Genomic DNA, 21,063 nt, shown 5'->3' with positions numbered 1-21,063 from the left:
TTGCAGCCCCTAAATTAAAAGATCAAAGGAATTGGAATATGATATTCTGTAAGGCAAAGGAGCTGAAACTACAACCAAGGATCAATTACCCAGCAAAGTTCAGCATAACATTTCGGGAAAGGAGATGGACATTCAATGAAATTAAGGATTTCCAGACCTTCCTGACAAAAAGACCAGAACTCAATAGAAAATTCAATCTTCAAATGCAGTTCTCAAGAGAGGCATAAAATGATAAACAAGGGAAAAGAAAAACTTGTTACTCAATTTGGGCAAATTCTTAACCTCCCTATAAGGGAAGATGATACTTGTTAATACTGAGAATTGTACATGTATTATGCAATATAAAAGGGATATACAAAGAGGGAATGGGTATAAAGTAAATGATGTGTTGATAAAAATATGATTTAAGTGTGAGAAAGGATTGTAATGGGAGATGTGAAAAGGAGGAAGCAGAAAATGGTAAATTACATCACAGGAAGAAGTACAGAATTATAGCAGAAGGAAAGAGGGAAGAAAGATGAACATTGTTTGAGAGGTACACTCATCTGATTTGGTTCAAGGAGAGAACAATAAACTTAATTAAGTATATAAATCTAATTAGCTCTATAGGCAGTAGAAGAGGAAGGGGGAAGAAAGAGGAGGGAAAGCTAAAAGGGAGGGAAGAAGTATTAAGGGTAAAGGGGAGTAAAAGGGAGGGGGACTGAAAGAAGGAAGGGAAGACTGCACAAGGTGGTGGTGAGAAGTAAAAACTCTATAGAGTAGGGGAAGGAAGACAGGAGATCTAAAAGTACGAATGGTGGAAAAGAGGATGGAGGAAAAGACAGGTTGTAATCATAACTGTGAATGTTAATGGAATGAACTCTCCTATAAAATGGAGATGGATAGAAGAATGGATTAAAAGCCATAATCCAACAATATGTTGTTTACAAGAAACACATTCGAAATGGGGCGATACACACAGGGTAAATGTAAAAGGTCGGAGCAGAATATATTGTGCCTTAGCTGATGTAAGAAAAGCAGGGGTAGCAATCCTAATCTCAGACAAAGCAAAAGTAGAAATAGATCTAATCAAAAGAGATAAGGAAGGAAACTATATCCTACTAAAAGGCAAAATAGACAATGAAGCAATATAATTACTAAACATGCATGCTCCAAGTGGTATAGCATCCAAATTCTTAGAGGAGAGGTTGGGGTAGTTGAAGGAAGAAATAGACAGCAAAACTATACTAGTAGGGGACCTCAACCTCCTCCTCTCTGAACTTGATAAATCTACCCTCAATATAAAAAAGAAAGAGGTTAAGGAGGTAAATAAAAGTCTGGATAAGGTAGATATGATAAATCTCTGGAGAAAATTGATTGGGAATAGAAATAAATATACCTTTTTCTCAGCAGTATAGGGCACATATACAAAAATTGACCACGTTTTAGGGCATAAAAACCTCACAATCCACTGCAAAAAGACAGAGATAGTCAATGCATTCTTCTCAGATCATAATGCAATAAAAATTATATGTAATAAAAATTGTAAAGTTAAACAAAAAATTAATTGGAAACTAAATAATCTAAGCCTAAAGAAGGAGTAGGTTAAACAACAAATCATAGAAACAATCAACAAGACTGTTGTTCATTCAAGAGAATGACAATAATGAGACAACCTAACAAATCTTATGGGATACTGCAAAAGCAGTTCTTAAGGGAAGTTTTATGTCTTTGAATTCCTACATGAATAAAATAGAGAAAGGAGAGATAAATGACTTGGGCATGCAGCTGAAAAAGCTAGAAAAAGAACAAATTGAAAATCCTCACGTAAATACCAGATTAGAAATACTGAAAAACAAAGGAGAGATTAATAAAATTGAAATGAAGAAAACTATTGAATTACTAAATAAAACTAATAGTTGGTTTTATGAAAAAACTAATAAAATTGATAAACCTTTGGTCAATCTGATTAAAAAAAGAAGAAAACCAAATTACTAATATCAAAAATTAAAGGGGTGAACTCATCTCCAATCAGGTGGAAATTAAAACAATAATTAGAAATTACTTTGCCCAACTTTATGCCCATAAATTTGACAATCTAAATGAGATGATGAGTATTTTAAAAAATACAAATTGCTCAGGTTAACAGAAGAGGAAACTGAATGCTTAAACAACTCCATCTCAGAAAATGAAATTGAACAAGCCATCAATGAACTGCCTAGGAAAAAAAAACTCCAAGGCTAGATGGATTTACAAGTAAATTCTATCAAACATTTAAAGAAAAGTTAATTCCAATCCTATATAGGCTGTTTTTGAAAATTGGGGAAGAAGGAGTCCTCCCAAATTCTTTTTATAATACCAATATGGTTTTGATACCTAAACCAGAAAGAAACAAAACAGAGAAAGAAACTTACAGACCAATTTCTCTAAAGAATATAGATGCGAAAATTTTAAATAAGATTTTACCAAAACAAATACAGCAACTTATCACGAGAATAATACATTATGATCAGGTAGGATTCATACCAGGAATACAGGGCTGGTTCAATATTAGGAAAATTATTAGCATTATCGACCATATCAACAACAAAACTAATAGAAACCACATGATTATCTCAATAGATGCAGAAAAAATTTTTGACAAAATACAACACTCATTCCTATTAAAAACATTGGAGAGCATAGGAATAAAGAGAACTTTCCACACAAAAATAAGCAGTATCTCCCTAAAACCTTCTGCAAGCATTGTACGCAATGGTGATAAGCTAGATGCATTTCCAATAAGATCAGGGGTGAAAAAAGGATGTCCATTATCACCACGATTATTCAATATGGTACTAGAAATGTTAGTTATAGTAATTAGACAAGATAAAGAAATTGAAGGAATTAGAATAGGCAAAGAAGAAACTAAGTTATCACTCTTTGCAGTTGATATACTTAGAAAATCCCAGAGATTCATGTAAAAAAAAACTACGTGAAATAATAAACAACTTTGGCAAAGTTGCAGGTTACAAAATGAACCCACACAAATCTTTTGCATTTCTATATATTAGTAACAAAGCCCAACAGCAAGAGATAGAAAGAGAAATTCCATTTAAAACTAGGGTAGACACTATAAAATATTTGGGAGTTTACCTGCCAAAACAAACCCAGGGACTATGTGAACACAATTACAAGACACTTTTCACACAAATAAAGTCAGACCTAAGTAAAAGGAAAAACATCAGTTGCTCTTGGGTAAACTGAGCCAATAAAACAAACATGACAATTCTACCTAAATTAATTCAATTATTTAGTACCATATCAATTAGACTATCTGATAATTATTTTCTGGAGCTAGAAAAATAGTATCAAAATTCATCTGGAAGAACAAAAGTCCAGAATATCAAGGGGACTAATGAAAAGAAATGCTAGGGAAGGTGGCCTAGTGCTACCAGATCTCAAATTGTATTATAAAACAGCAATTATCAAAACCATTTGGTACTGGCTAAGAAACAGAAGGGTAGACAAGCGAAATATTCTAGGTACTCAAGGCACAGTAGACAATGAATATAGCAATCTACTGTTTGATAAACCCAAGGACCCCAGCTTCTGGGATAAGAACTCACTGGTAGACAAAAAAGGAAAACTGGATAAAAGTGTGGTGGAAACTAGGCATAGACCCATGCCTGACACCGTACACAAGAATAAAGTCCAAATGGGTACACAATTTAGGTATAAAGATTGATACTATGGACAAATTGGTGGAGCAAGGAATAATGTGTTTATTAGATTTATGGAAAAGGGAAGAATTTTTGACTAAAGAAGAGATAGAAAGCATTATGAAGTGCAAGATGGATAATTTTGATTACATTAAACTGAAAAGATTTTGCACAACCAAAACCAATGCAACCAAAATTCGGAGGGATATAGAAAATTGGGAAAGAATTTTTACAGCTAATGTAGGGAAAAAAGGCTTCATTTCTAGAATATATAGAGAACTGAGTCAAATGTACAAAAATACAAGTCATTCTCCAATTGATAAATGGTCAAAGGATATGAACAGGCAATTTTCAGAGGAAGAAATTAAAGATACCTATAATAGTATGAAAAAATACTCTAAATCACTTTTGATTAGAGAGATGCAAATCAAAACAACTCTGAGGTACCACATCGTACCTATCAGATTGGATGATATATGTTGGCATGGATGTGACATAGTTGGAACACTAATACACTGTTGGTGGAGCTGTGAGCTGATCCAACCATTCTGGAGAGCTATTTGGAAGTATGCCCTAAGGGCTACACAAATGTGCACACCCTTTGACCCAGCAACAGCACTTCTAGGACTGTATCCCCAAGAGATCATAAAAATGGGAAACGGTCCCACAAATACGAAAATATTTATAGCAGCACTCTTTGTGGTGACCAAAAACTGGAAATCAAGGGGATGCCCATCAACTGGGGAATGGTTGAATAAATTATGGTATATGAATGTAATGGAATACTAGTGTGCTATAAGAAATGATGAACAAGAAGACTTCAGAGAGGCCTGGAAGGACTTACATGATCTGATGCTGAGTGAAAGGAGCAGAACCAGGAGAACTTTGTGCACAGCAATGACCACAGTGTGGGAGAGGTTTTTCTGGTAGACTTGGGAACTTCATTGCAATGCAAGGACTTAAAAAAATCCCCAGTCGTCTTCTAAGGCAAAATATCTTCCACATCCAGAGAAAGAACTATGGAATTCAATGACAGAATGTAGCAGATCATTTTGTGTGTGTGTGTGTGTGTGTGTGTGTGTGTGTTTGTGTGTGTGTATTGTGTTTTGGTTTGTTAGATGATTTCTCCTACTCATTTTAATTCTTCAATGCAGCATGACTATAGTGAAAATGTATTTAATAGGAATATATGTGTAGAACCTATACAAAATTGTATGCCATCTTGGGGAGAGAGGGGGGAGGGAGCAGAGAGGGAGGGAAAATAATAATCTAAATTATATGGTAGTGATTGTAGAACACTGAAAATAAATAAAAGTAATTAATTAAAAAAAAAAGTCATTCTTGACCTTCTCCTTTCCCTCACGTCTAATGTCCAACCAGGTACAAAGTGCTGGTCCATTTCTTTCACAGTATCATTAGTCATGTCCTGACCCTTGATTGCAAATATCCCTCAAGGCCCTGTACTCTCTATGTACTACATATTAGACATATTAGAACTAGCCCTAAGTCAGGATCCAAGAGACTTAGATTACTGTTCCTCCTTTGCCCAAAAATGGATCTGATGATGGTGGCAAAGTTGCTTAATTTGGCACTTTTATGTAAAATGAAGGGGGTTAGATTGGATAATCTTTGAGCTCGCTATTAACTCTGACATTTTATGATTCATTCTTCATATATAAGGTCAATCCTGTGATTTCTATTTTCACAGGTGTGGTATGTCTGAATTGTTTACTCAAAATATTTTGTCTTCTACTCATTTCTCATGTTTAGAACATATCCAGACTCAGAAGTCACTGTCACAAAACTACAGCTAGGATTGACCCTTTAGGTCATCTAATCCAACCTAATTTTGTGGAGAAGCAAACTGATTCCAAATAAGTGCTGTTTGTCTTTCATTCTTGAAGAGGACCATGACATCAGGGAGGTGATACCATGACTTGAGAGTGAATTAGATTTAAGTGAGAGAGGGCTGTGCAAAGTCACCAGTCTCACTTTTACCTCCAAAGCCATCTGGATCCAGTGGCAAGATATAGATCAGGATGACTAGAGATCTAGTCCTACTAGAGATCTACTTCTACTGTCAACTCCTTTTAAAGCATAAAATCATAGAATCTTAGATTTGGAAGGTGCCTCAAAAGACTAGTGAGTGGCAGATCCAATATGGCATCCCTAATTATAATGTGAACTCCTAGAGGTTAGTGAGAGTTTTAACAATTCTTTGCATCCCTAACACTCAATACAGTGCCTGGCATCTACTTAATGCTTAATAAAAGCTTGTTGACTTGACTTGAGTTGAGTAGGTCTAATGCCTTTCCCTGATTCCTAAGCCAGGGTGCTTTTCATTACTGATTAGTTTGCTGAGTGTCTTTCCTTGTCACAAATATAGGTCACAATAATATATTTGAAATTCTATAGTAGTAATTCCTTCTCCAGTTGCTGCTAATTGAACTGGAAAACTCATCTTTTGTAAATGTGGGGAAAATACAGTAATCTTTTTTATTTTTCATTGGCATTTTGGCTTTTATTTTGGAATTTCCCTCCCACTCCCTCACTATTCCATCCTTCATTGTGTTCATGGCCTGTAAATGTCGTTATGATGTCATTTCAGTAGGAAAGAATGTTCTATTCATTGGTGAGGAAAACTTTACTGGAATCAACAATTGGGATTTCTAACCTGCATTTCTCTGTTTTCCTCTTTAATCTGTGATTGAAAGATCCAACAGCTTCCATCAAACTCACTTTTACTTGGTCAGAGAGTGTTTTGACAGCATATGTTTTTCCAGGAATTATACAAAGAACTGGGCAGAGAATGATTTTTTTCTTCTCCTAAGTCAAACAAATCAAAATTTCTGTCCACTAAAGGCTACTTTCTGGACTAGGAATGACATGAGATTTGGCAAATGTTGGAAATGCATACAGCCCAGAGAGAAAGCAAGAGCAGTGTTTGCAGCTTAGGCATTCCTCAGAAGGATGGACAATGTCAAGTACCATTGATTCCTTTCCTATGGAATTTTATTTTATTTTTTCTTTGTGCAATGACTATGGCATGTAGAAGACAAGGAAAAAAAAAACTTAAGTGTATTGGATTCAATGTAATTTGAAATTTTAAATACATAATGAATCATTTCAATTAGAGCAGATGATGATGATGATGATGATGATGGTGATGATGATGATAAGAGGCAGTATTGTGTAATGTAGAGAGCTGGGATCGGGAAGTATCTGGGTTTAAGTACTACTTGTGACTTATGCTGTCTCTATGGCTGATTAAAAGTCACTTAACTTTTTGGGGCAGAAGAAACTCTCAAAGAATGTAGGTAACAGATGAGTTACTGATTTGTCTCAGTGGAGAGAGTGACCACACCAGGGTGCTCTCAACCTTACCAGCTTTGTGAGCCTGGGAAAATCACTAGACCCACGTAAGCCTAAGTATCTATCTTTACATTTCTTATAGCTGTCTCCTTCTTTCCACTCATATAGTCACAATCTTCATTTGGGTCCTCATCACCTCTCATCTGGACCATTATACTAGCCTTTCAATCAGATTTCCTATTTCAACTGTACTCCAAATTCATCCCTCAATCAGCTATCAAGGTTATTTTTCTAAAGCATAGATCACACTGTTTCAATGAGCCACAATAATTCTTTATTACCTCCATGATCAAATATATACTATTTTGTTTGGCATTTAAAGCTCTGTATAATCTGATTCCTTCCTATCTCTTATGTCTTACTCCCTTCAATGTACTCCAGCAGTATGTTCATTTCCTCAAGCACAACACTCTTTCTGACATTGTATTAGCTGTCCTCCATGACCTTAGCCTTCAAGTTTAGACAGGCAGGTGGTACAATGAGTCTGGAGTCAAGATAATTTGAGCTCTTGAATGATTATTAGCTGTATGACCTTGGGCAAGTCTTCTCCGTTTGCCTCAGTTTCTTCATCTGTGAAATGGAAATAATAACAGATCTTCCCCCCAGAGTTGTTATGAGGATCAAATGAAATAATATTTGTAAAGTGCACCACCTGGTACATAGTAAGAACCATATAAATGTTAGCTATTTTTATGCAGAAATGCTATTTTTGAGGGGTTAAGTTTAGAATAAAAATCAATTTAATAATATTCAATAATTTAAATTAATCAATAATTATTACTTAATTATTATAGTACCATTTGTTATTATAATTCTTATATTCTATATTGATGATAAAATCAGTTCAGATATATTTAATAATTTAGTCAATTTAAATAGTACTGGTGATTTAGTTATTATAATAATGTTTATATATTTTTAATAATAATAGAAATCAATTTAATAATAATAGAAACAAGGTGCAGAGGAGACTGTAATGCAGCATGGTGAGTCACTGTTAAGGTTTCTGAATTTTTGCTTTATATTCAGAATAGTGTCTAAGAAAGCCACTCTCACCCTTTTTATCAGAGATATAACAGGAAAACAGTGGTGGATTTGGGGAATGAGATACTTAGTTCAAATCGACCTCACACAGACAGCATATCCCTTCACTCTCTTGGTTTTCTTCCTCACCTATAAAAAGGAGACATTGTACTCAATGACCTTTGAGGTCCTTCCCAGCTCTTAAAATCCAGGATCCTGTGATCTTCTCCTTGGACTCTGCACCAATGTTCTCCCCCTTACTCCTAACCAACTCTTCTTACAGCTACAGGGTCTAAGTACCGGGAGCAATTTGGTGCCAGTCACTAAAGTGTTTTGACTTTCTCCTTTCTAAAAACCAACATAGCTTTATTGTGTTTACTTTCAGCCTACTCCAGGGCATATGGTTTGTGTTACCTGTTATTTTCTTCACACTTTTCTTATTAGATTATATTTCCCTTTCATTTTTCTTGTTAGAATTCCATCCAAGATATTTCCTGTTGCATGTTGAAAATGGAAATACAATTGACTCAGGTTTCTGATCCTTGCATTTTTTTCTTGCTCTAATGACCATTCCACCCTCCTTTGGGGACCCAGGGTAGGGACTGGGGAGGGAATGGGTGGAATTTCATTGAATTTGGATATTTTTTTTAATATTCTGAGAATATAATGGAAACTTTGGGAAGAATTCTGAAAATGAGGAATAGGGTATTTATAATTAGTCACTCAGTAATATATACACAATTTAAGACTCCAGATGAGAGTGGTTTAGTTGGAAAAGTGTGGGATTTGGAATGTAGAGACCCAGGGTGTAGACCCATATGTATCAGGAAATTTTATGGTGGCTTTGGATAAAATTATTTTGTGTCATTGTTTTAAAACATTTTATTGAAGTCTTTTATTTTTTCCTCCTCACCTATATTTCCCACTCTGTCCCTCTGTTGAACCTCTTTCAGAAGTCATCCTTTCAAATAAATACTTAAAAAGGGAAAGAAAAAAATATCAACAGTATAAAGCAAACATCTGATATTATACAATAGCTAGCATTTATGTAGCACTTTAAAGGTTTGCAAAGCATTTTACAAATAATATTTTACTTTATGCTCCCAACAAATAGACATTATTATTATCCTCTTTTTACAGATAAGAAAGCTGAGGCAGGTAAAGAGAAGTTAAGTAACTTTTCCAAGGTCAAATAGCTAGTAAGTTTCTGAGGCTGGATCTGAATTCAGGTCCTCCTGATGCCAGGTCCAGCATGCTACTCATGTCACCACTTAGCTGCCTCTGAAATAATAGCTAGCAATTATATAACAATTCAAGGTTTGCAAAGTACTTTATAAATATTATCTCACTTTATCCTCACATCAGCCCTGGATGGTGGATGTTATTATTATCCCAGTTTTACAGATGAAGAAACTGAGGCAGGATTCCAAGATTGTATTTGTTTGATCAGCCATAGTTGAATACACCACACCTCAACCCCAACATTGTGATGTCATTTTGGTCCTCTTTAAGTATGAAGAAAGAGCAACAAAGTGATTTTCCCAAAGCACAGGGCCAACCATGTCATATACCACACCCTTCCCACCCCCTAACTTAATAAACTCCAGTGGCTCCTCTTGCCTCCAAGATTAAAAAAAATGGTCAGTTTGGTATTGAAATCCCTTCATAACTTACCCCCTTCCTATCTTTCCAGTCTTCTTTCACTTTATTCCCCAACACTTACTCTTCCATCCAGTGACCCTGACTGGCCGTTCTTTGAACAAGACACACCATTTTTCAGCTCCAGGGCATTTTCTTGTCTGTCCCCTAAGGTAGAATGCTCTCCATCTACTCCTCTGACCACTGACTTTTTTGGTTTCCTCTAAGTCTCAACTAAAATTCCATCTTCTATGGGAAGCCTTCCCAAATCCCTCCTAAATCCAGTGCCTTCCCTCCATTGATTATTTCCTATTTATCCCTAATATAGCTTGCTTTGCAGGTACTCATTTACTTGTCCTCTCTTGCATTAGACTGTGAGGTCCTTGAGGCCAGGGATTATCTTTTGACTCTTTTTGTATCTGTAGCTCTAGCATATTGGTTAACACAGAGTAGGTTCTTAAAGATTAAGTCTTAAAGTAATGACTGTTGATAATCTTAGGGATAGGGAATGCACCTGTGCTTCCACTGACACAGGGAATTTCCGGGCAAGGAATTCTCTCTCCCAATGCTTATTGAAACCTTTTCTGTAACTTACAATCTTAGGAAGTTGCTAAGAGCACAGATAGATTAATTGACTTTCTTAGATCACACAGCCAATATGTATCAGAAACAAGAATTGAAACCAGTTTTTGCTAGCATCAGGCCAGCTCTCTATAGAGTACCCCATGCTAACAACTCAATAATGATAATGATGATAAGCATTTCTAAAGTGTTTATAAAACACTTTTTATGGATTATCTCATTTGATCCTTCCCTAAAGCACCAAGTTACCCTTTACATACAAATTACCTCAGTCTTCTATCCAACTGTTCTTTCATCTGTAGCCTGTGCTTCAGCCAAATTATTCTATCTTGGATTTTGAACTCACCCTATACTTTCTCTCTCCCCACATCATGTTTTTCCAAGTCTAATTCACATGCCACCATCTCCAGGAAAACTTTCCTGAGCTCTGCATCTAGATATATTTTCTGTCTTCTTTGAACTCCCAAGGAACTTTGTTTATAACTCTTTATTAGCACTTATGGTCTATCTTGTACTATAGCTACCTGAACAATTCCCTTATTCCATCAACAAACTTAGAACTTCTTGGAGAGCCGGATCTGTGGCTGCCTCAATTTTGCAGTAACATGGCAGCTAATATAGTGTTTTGCACATATTGGAGAATCAACAATTATTTATTTCATGGAAGTATAAATTGCATGAGGACAAGGGCTATGTAAATATTATATCTTACATAGCACTTACATGAAAGGTGGCTAGCCTCATTGGTAGAGGGACTTTCATTATATTGGAGATCTTATTAACAATGAAATCACAGATACAGTCCCTATCCCAATTTCCAGGCATTATGGTAGGAACTGGAGAAACAAAGGGGAAAAAAATTCCTGATCTCCAACCAACTCATTGGGCAAAAACAATACCTACAAAGTTAGTTAAATAATAATAATAATGATTTAAAACAGATGCAAAGTAAGAGTGGTAGGAGAAATATTAGACATAGAAGGAATTTGACAAGGCATCTTGAAGGTGATGGTAACTGAGCTGAGTCTTGCAAGAAACTTATTTCATCCATGGAAGACAGATTATGGAAAGATACAAAGGTGGAAGATAAAGTATCAAGAATTATTCTCTCCCTTCTGAGTTTTTATGACTCTACTCTCTTCTAGTTAACCTACTCCTCTCCTTCCTTTGCTGACTCATTACTCCCTAATTGTAGGTGTTCTCCAACGTTCTTCCCTGGGTAATATTCTCTTCTTCCTCCGTGTTTTTAAACCGGTGGTAGATTCTTAGGGTGTCCAAGAACTTGGATAGGGAAAAAAATTATGTCTTTATTTCAGCATAATTGCTTTCCTATGTATCTCATATTATGTATTTTTTTAAAACATGTGATTCTGAGAAGGGGTCTATAGTCTTTACTAATGAAGTAATTAAAATTATTCTGTATCATTTAATAATTGATTCCATTCTGTAATTAACCTTATTCCCCATTAGTCAAGCCACATCTTTCGGTTCTGTTGTTAAGCTCAAGAATGCTTAGGTTTTCCTAGTTTGTATTAGTTTAAAGGTGTGAACTAAAGAGAATGCTGTTATCATTTATGTAATTAGTCCATGGGGCATCTGCCCATGGTCTGTAAACCCCGACAGGCTTAACTTGATATCACCACCACCACCACTACCACCACCACTATCATCACCACCCCCAAGAAAAGAAAAGAAATGTTGTCTGTCCTTGTAATGCCTTTGTGTGGTTAGGGGAAGTTTGATCTCCCCAAAGGAAGCATCAGACCTGGTAGTTCTGGACCCTTAACAAAGATTACAAGAGGTAGATGAGTCCCATAAAACAATGAACATTTGTCCATTGTCACGGATGGCACAATTAGCCATAGCTGAATAACAACCCACTTTTATCAGTGTAAACAATTTTAATGTTCTCCAACTCCCCACACTCGCTCTTCTGATTACTATGTCAATAAAGAGAATTCCTCTCCTTGCCCACTTTCTCATTGGAATCACTGGCCTTATTGATGTGGCTAGTCTGACCTACTTTGTTAACAATTATACACTTCACTCTAAATAAAATGATCTTGTGTCAAATATGTACCTCAGTTTACCTTTACTGCATTTACTTTGCCACACCAGATTGCCAAAAGAGTCTAGGACACAAACGCACAAAAATTAGGAACCCCTGCTCTATACACATGCCTTTTCTTGTCAACTTAGTTTCCCCAGGTTTATCTATTACATAGATATAATAGATAAACCTGGGGAAACTAAGTTGACAAGACTTCTAGCTCTCTAAGTAAAACCCTCCTCTCTACCCTTCTCTTCAGTCCCATATCACCAATTTCCTATCAGATATTTCAAAGTAAGTGTCATCGAGGCATCTTAAAATCAATGTGTATCTAAACTGAACTCATTATCTTTTTTCCTAAACCCTTTCCTATTCAAAATTCTGATTGAAGGCATTCCCATCGTCCCAGCTTTCCAACATCTCATGTTTCTAACTTCAGTTTTACCTTCAACTCCTTACGCTCCCTCACTACCCATTACCAATCAATTAGTTGCCATAGCTTGCTATTTCCACCTCTTGCTTCTGACACCTTTTCAATCACACTGCCATCACTTTAGTTTAGCCACTTATCAACTTTTCCTGATTATTACAACAGCCTCCAAATCAAGGTCCCTTCTTTAAGTTTCTCTTTTCACTAGTCCATCCTACTCCTACTCCTACTCCTACTCCTACTCCTGTGAAAGTAATTTTCCTTAAGTACTAATCTGATCATGTGACTGCCCTACTCAATCACATCCAGTGGCTTCCTATTGCCTTTCAGCTCAATAATAAATTCCTTTGTTTAACTTTTAAAGTGTGGCCACAGCTTAATATTTCCCAGCTTGTTGGGAGTGGGGCATTATTATCTCTGCCTCACTCTACAATACAACAGACTGACTTTCTTTCTGTTCCTTGACACAATTTAAGACGGGACACATGATGTCACTGATCCTCTTTGAAAATGAAGGATGAACAGCAACACAACATTCCATCCCCATCTTTGTGCTTTTGTACCGGTCATTCCTCCATGCCTGGAATGCACTCATTTATGGGTAATATCCAATAAGCCAGTCTGGGAAAATTATGAGAAGGAACAATGTGATATCAGCCTGGAAGGATACAGTGTGAAGGACTTTAAATGCCAAATAAAGCAATTTGTATTTTGGGCTAGAGGCAACAAGGAGCCACAACAACATTTTGAAGAGCAGAGTGAGTGGCATGTTCAAATATGCTAAGATTTCTGGCAAAAATGATTGTAGGGTCTACTTGCTGACTAAGGACCCTGTGAGTAGCAGGAATGACTGAGCTTCTGTAACAGAGTAGCCATGGGAACAAGCTTTCTCTCCTTAATCCATCCCTAACTTCCTTTGATGTAAACATCAAAGTTACAGTAAACTTTCTTGCTTACTTTGCTACTCTAATTTTTTTGATGAAGTTAGGGAATTTTATAGGTTTTTGGCTAGTGTTGGTCAGTCCTTTAACTCAGGATGATCCTGATACAATCTATATTCTTGTCCATGACTATTTGAAAGTTTGTTTTTAATATGAGATCTTAGAAGTGATAAGGGCAGATAGGTGGCACACTGGATAGAATACCAGGGCTGAATTCAGGAAGCCTCATTTTCCTGAGTTCAAATCTGGCCTCAGATACTTACTTTCTGTATGACCTTGGGTAAGTCACTTAACCCTGTTTACCTCAGTTTCCTCATCTATAAAATGAGTTTGAAAAGGAAATGGCAAACCACTTCAGTATCTTGACCAAGAAAAAACCCTAAATGGGATGTGAAGAGTTGGACAAGACTGAAATGATTAAACAACAAGAAGTGACATTGAGAACTTTTAGAAATGAGTGAGCAAACAAAAAAAGAAAACACAAATATGTGTGTGTGTGTGTGTGTGTGTGTGTGTGTGTGTAATTTTAAAGTGAGGAAAGACAAGTGAGGGAAGCCTATATAGAAAGTTTGGAAAGGATATTGTTGGAAAATAGAGTTGATAAGAGACAGGTTGGAAGATTTCCGGTAAGATATAGATATGGGAAAAGGAGTGAAGAACCATGAAGGTGAGGAACATAAGGTGATAGATTTAGATTCAGAGAGGATCTTAGAGGCCATTGAAACCACTCATCATTTTGCAGGTGAAGAAGCTGAAAAAACAGAGAAATTGTCCCTTGTCCAAGTCATAGAGATATTAAACAGCAGAGCTGAAATTCAAACCAAATCCTTTGATCTCAAATCTAACTCTTTTTTCACGTATAAGTCAACTTCACATTCCCCCATTATACATTAAAAGAATATGATAGAAATGGAAAATACGTTTAAGGGAAACTTGAAGGAATGAACCATTGAGAATCAAAATGATGGCCTCTTTAACACTTGGCACTGAAGGAATAGAGTTCTCTGTCTTTTCTTGTGCCAGCAAGATCTTATTCTAAGTCCCTTCCAATTCCATGAAATATCAATATCATTAGGAAAAGTAAAATTGTTTTTGTTCCTTGGCCAACCTGACATGAGACATCTTCCAAAATTTTTCAAGTGTTTCTGAGCTCAATGTTTATGGGCCTTTTGTAATAGAGAATTATACCCCAGAAATTGGAATGAGAACTCTGTTTGGAGATGAAAATGCTCAATAATAAAGGAAGAATCCAAAATTAATTTCAGCCATGGATTTCCCCAAAGACTCAAATTGCCTTTTATGAGAAGGCACATTGCATGCTTCGCAGGAATTTATTTTTTAAAATAATCATTGTACAGCTAATATAAATAAAATTTGAAGTCATAAGGCAACATATATCTTTGCAACTTGGAATGAGATCAGCATATTAACACGACTTCTCATTTTTCTTTAGAAATGTTTTGATTTAAATATGATTTAAAATCACATTTTATATACACATACCCTAGAATCACAGATTTAGAGTTGAAGGGACCTTGCCAACTATTGAAGCCAACTTATACATTTTACATATGGGAAAACTGAGGTGCAGAGAAGTTAAATACCTTATTCAGGGTCACATAGTTGGTAAATGTCTGGAGAAGGAATCAAATTCATATCTTCCTAAATCCAAGTCCAATATTCTATCTACCATATCACCCAACTGCTTTCCTTCCCACCTCCCATTCACCAGAACTACTGTCTATAGAAAATAATGATAATAATAAAAGAAACAGCAATACTAATCAGCATACCAACTAACTCTGACAGTATAGGTAAAGTTTTATATCCATATTCCCCCACTTCTAAAAGTTGAGAGGGAGATGTGTCTTCTCATCTACAGGGACAGATCTGATCATTATAATAGCACAAAGTTCAGTTTGAGAATTTATTTTAATTGGTGATGCTATTCTTTCCATTTTTATTGCTGTATTCACAATGACAGAGGGCATTTAGGTGGCACAGTAGACAGAGGTCTGTCCCTAGAGTCAAGAAGACTCATTTTCCTTTAAAATCCTCAGACACTTACTAGCTGTGCAAACCTGGGCAAGTCACTTAACCTTGTTTGTTTCAGTTTCCTATTCTGTAGAAGGAGCTGGAGCAGGAGCTGGCCAACCACTCCAGTACTGTTTCCATGAAAACTCTAAATGGGTCATGAAAAGTGGTCATGACTGAAAATGTGAAGAGAGCAGAAAAAACAATCGTGTATATATGAATGCATGAATATGTGTGTATGTATGTGTGCATGCACACACTTTTTTTTCTGGCATCCCTTTGCATCAGTTCATATAAAGCTTTCCATACTTCTCTGTATTCATCATATTCATTATAACTTCAGGCATAGTAATATTCGACTTCTTATTTCTCAAATGGAGATGTAGGCAGGGAGAGGTTAAGTGGCTTGACCAATGTCACCCAGCTAGTAAGAATTTGAGGTATGACTTGAACCCAAGTCTTCCTGACTTCAAGTGAAAAGGAAGCTAAGAATGTGGAAGACACGGAGTCACTAATTCTCTTCTCAGCTGCAAAAATGATTCCCCCATCTCAGCATCTTCTCCATGTTGTTTCTGTCTAGCCAGGCCATTCAGTCCTCATCTTGGTGTCCCAGCATTTACACTTCATTTTTAGCAACTGCTATCTCTCCTCAAGATTTTCTGGTCACCACTGTTGCTTTTCCAGGGTTCTTTCTTATCTGATCTCCCACCTTTGTCCTTCTCTATTGTGATGCCTGCCAGAGACCCCCTACACCCAGATATGCACAGGTGCCTGGCTGTTGTCCCATGTCCCTCCCTTTATGATCCTCAGCCCCTTAACTAATGTGGTTTTGTGGATCTTCATACTCTCAGATACTACTTGAGGTTCTTCCTTCCATTTCTCCATCCCAGATGAAAGGGAAAGAGTAAATTTATGCGTCACAATGTCCAAGTCTGCCATGGTGTCAGAAGAACCACACAAATGCTCAAATAGGAGGATAGGGCTGGTGTTTCAGGCAGTATACATGGTCTCTAATATCCTGTTATAAAAGTCTGAGGTCTGGAGACATAAAATGACTTGCTCATGGTCATGCAGTTATAAGTCTTTGGGGAGATGCATAAGATTATAGATTGAGAACTAGAAAGGACTTTAGAGGCTTCCTCAATTTATGGTGCTAAGATAAGTGGAGAAATTAAGTGATTTGTCCAAAATCATACAGGTAGTTAGTTATGCAGCCAGGATTCAAACTCTTAACAGTCACAAGCCATTCCTGATGCTAAGGTTGGTACATTATCTCCTGCTGCACTGCATCTCCCTATTCTATTGGTCCTATCTTTCTGTGGCAGTGACTGGGAACAGGAAATTGGTCAATTAAGAGTGCTTTAGGAGTTGCCCATAATGGTCAAGAGCTGTTGCCTCTCCTGATTGGCATGTGTCTATGTTGTTTTCTTCTTTCACATGTAAATTATAGCAGTAGGAAGAGGGAATATTAGTGATAATGCAAAGGGCTAATATCCCTTGTTCTACTGGATTAAATATTGGTGGCCATGCATCCATTAAAAAAAGGCCTTAAATGAGACACTGAATATTTCTCCAATTATTTCAATTGTGCTTTACTTACTTAAATACTGTTTGGTAACTGTGTCTGTAGAAGTCTTTAGTGCATCTTTGAACGCTGAATCCCAGATATTTTATGAATGTTGTAGCAATTTTGAAGAACTTCCTTTTTCAAAAAAATTCATTTAATTCTGTTATTACTAAATAGAAATGCTATTGTATGTGTGTGTGTGTGTGAGTGTGTGAGTGTGTGTGTGTGTGTGTGTGTGTGTGTATGTAATTTTGCATCCTACTACTTGGCAGAAACTACTAATGGTAACTTGAATCACTGAAGTAACAAGACAAGCCCCAAAGGCAGGAAGACCTAGACATCAGTAACCATATTAGTTGGGTGATCCTAAGCAAGTGACTTAACTTCTCAGGCCTTTATGTCCCAACTCTTTCCAAAGTTCTAATGATCTCTAAATTTCCAAATCTAATGGCTTTTCCTTATTCTTCTTGATTTCCCTACAACTTTTGACACACTCTTGACCACCTTCTTCTTGAACATTTTTCTAGGTTTTCGTGACACCATTCTCTTCAGATTTTCCTCTTACCTGTCTGACTATTCCTTCTCTGTTTCCTTTGCTAGATCTTCATCTGCATCAAGCCTGCTAAGAGTAGGGGTCACCCAGGATTCCTTTTTGGGCATTTTTCTCTTCTATCTCTATACTATATCACCTGTTGATCTCATCACCATGGGTTCCATTATCATCTTTATACCAATGGCTCTTCATTCTACTCATCCTAGCCCTTACATCTCTCTAGACCTCCAAATACCTTTCAGACATCTTAAACTCAATATGCCTAAAACTGAACTCATTCTCTACCCCACTAAACTTTTTTTTTTCCTGACTTCCTTGTCATTGTTGAGGGTGCTATCATCCTGAGTGGATGCATCAGTACATATATCTTGGACATGCAATGCAGATAAAATATGAATTGGGTCCAAAATTGAAAGGAGAAAGAGGAGGAGGAAGAAAAGAAGGAAGAAGAGGAGAAGGAGGGGAAAAATAAGGGGGATAGGTTGGAGTATATTTCATAGATTTACAGCTAGGAGGGACCTCAGAGACTCTCTCATCCAATTCTCTTATTTTACCAATGAGCCCCAGGTCACATAGGTAGTAATCATAAGAGATGGAATTCTAATTCAAGTTGTCTGACTCTACTGCCAATATTCTTTCCACTGGAGCATATTACCTTCTTAGCTCTGGCTCTTTGTAAAAGTTTTTCTTTTATATTGGACCATGATGTCTCCTGATGAACTAATAGTGGTCATTTTAATTCTATTCTTACTATGGCCTGAAATTTTACCTCTTTCAGATAATAATTAAAAGAGAAGTTCCAATTTTTTTTAATCTAAGCTAATATGCAAAATATACTATTTGTTTTTCCATTTTGGTGAAGCTCTCTAGGCACTTATTCTTGCTCTTTTTATTGTATGTCAACTGGAGAGTCATCTCCAGTCATCCTGATGAATATCTGGTCATTGGATTCTGATGGCTCAGGAAGAGAAAGTGAGGTTGGTGACCTTGCACAGCCCTCTCTACTCAAAGTAAAGTCAAGTGCAAGTCATGTCATCATTTCTCTGATGGCGTGGTCTTCTTTGTCAACAAAGGATGAACACAAAAACAACAACAATTGTACATCATCTAGAAAGTGATGTGAATTTGAAATGTGAGCATCTTCTGACCTGGGATTTCTTCCCACTCCTAGTCCTTAATAGTTTAGCTGGAAGTAATCTGAATTGATCAAGATTCATAGGTATTTCCTATATCTTTTCTTCTTTTATTTCATATGGACACAGCTTTCAGGATATCAGAAATCTTTCTGAAGCTAGTATAAAAGAATTCAGCCAAGAGTTTGAAATGTATCAAAATATTAGAGATGTTGAGACTTATCATGAATATCTATGAAAGGTAGAAGGCATATCTTGGGGGGGCAGCAGAATGACAAAATAACACTTGGCACAGGTCTATCATTATCCTTTGGGTGACAAAATGTCCTTTATGATACAACCAAAAGGATCTTAAAGACCCCAAGGGGTTTCCAGGACCACAATCTGAGGAACAACCAGATATAGTGGATCCAATACAGGACTTAGCATCCTAATACACATGGGTTCAAATCTCACCTTACATATTTATTAGATATGTGACTCTGGACAAGCAATTTACTTTCTATGGATCTCTGTTTATAAGATGAGGACATTGAACTTAAACTTTAAAGTCAGAAATTCAATTCCATCTTTTAATCTATAAAAATCTTTTTTTTTTTTAGCACTTTTATCATCATCTATTAACCTCTCCTACCCATTTCCCTTAGATGTTCTCCCATTTAAAAAATGGGTGTCCCAAAATTCTGCATGCAGCCTTAAGCAACTAAAACCATGAAGAATTTTGGGATATTCTGTACAGGTCAGCAAAGCAAATTAACCAGTTTTGAGAATACATCATTCACATTGCACTGGTAGTCTCATACCTCTCTTTCAACATATGAGGAGGTAGACTGTTTCATAAGTCTTTTCAGGTCACTATTATTGGCTGCTTGGATCAGAGTTTTGAGGTCTTTTAACTGTTATTTTTCTTCCTATTATATTGTTACCAAGGAGAAATTATTCTTTTCATTCTTCAGGTATAGATTATTAAAAAGAAGGTCTGTGAGTACTTAGAAAGGGGAGTACCAATCATTTATAAACCAGCATGGAGCTATTAAGTATATGGTGGCAAACTAACTTCATTCACTTTGGTGATGAAGATTCTAGTCTGGGAAAAGTGATAAGCATGGTATAGTGAGACTGAATTTAGGTGAAAATTGAATTGTTCGAACAAGATAGTGGCAACTGGTTATAAGTGGTTATACAACTACCAAACTAGTTGACCAACCAGTCCCAAAGAAGGGTGAGAGAAGGGTCATTGTGAAGAAAAGCCTTTAGTGGAAAGCTTCTGGGCTTTGTTCTGGACCCCATTAAACATGGCTGCTCAGTAATTTACACAAATGCAAATATGGCATACTTATAAGATTTGTGATGACAGAATCAATTGATCAATTAAACACCACACTTATATTCAGTGCCGTTTATATGCCAAGCATATCTTGAAAACTAAGGGATAAAGAGACCCTCCTCCAAAGAAAAAAATCCTTTCCTGATGGGGCTTACATTCTATGGGGGCAAAGGTGGGGGGGGGCAGAAGCAATGAATATTTATTAAAGTACATAGTTAGATGACTCAGTGGATAGAATGCAAGCCCTGGAATCGGGAAAACTCATCTTCGTGAATTCACATTTGGCCTCAGACACTTCTTAGCTGTGTGACCCTTGGCAAGTCACTTAACTCTGTTTGGCTTAGTTTCCCCATCTGTAAAATGAACTAGAGCAGAAAATAGCAAATCACCCTGTTATCTTTGCCAAGAAGATCCCAAATGGGGTCACAAAAGGTCAGACACAACTAAAAACTGAAATTAAGAGAACTTGCTCAGAGTTTTACAACGAGGTAAAGTCCAAGCTGGGATCCTGAACCTGGTTGTTGCTAATTTCAAGGTCAGAAATCTACCCATTACACCAAATGAGAGATTATAGGGAGAGAAATGGGATTATGACAGAGTCTCAAGGTCTAACCACAGTCAGGGTATTAAGTGCCAAATAGAGAGGACCCCAGAGATAATAGAAATCCATTGCAGTTTATCTACAAGGAGAAAACAAAGAAAAGGAGGAATCCAAACACCAACACCTGGGGAG

The 21,063-nt window shown here is 36.6% G+C and overlaps 1 long non-coding RNA gene across 1 annotated transcript in view; it reads right to left on the bottom strand.

Annotated features, from left to right (window-relative positions):
* Nucleotides 1-21,063, bottom strand: part of LOC140534479 (uncharacterized) — a 141,994-nt gene that overhangs the window by 120,335 nt on the left and 596 nt on the right. The window lies entirely within an intron of this gene.

Source organism: Notamacropus eugenii, chromosome 3, assembly GCF_028372415.1.
Source record: "Notamacropus eugenii isolate mMacEug1 chromosome 3, mMacEug1.pri_v2, whole genome shotgun sequence".
Classification (NCBI taxonomy): Eukaryota; Metazoa; Chordata; class Mammalia; order Diprotodontia; family Macropodidae; genus Notamacropus; species Notamacropus eugenii.
This window is presented reverse-complemented; position numbering and strand designations above follow the sequence as displayed.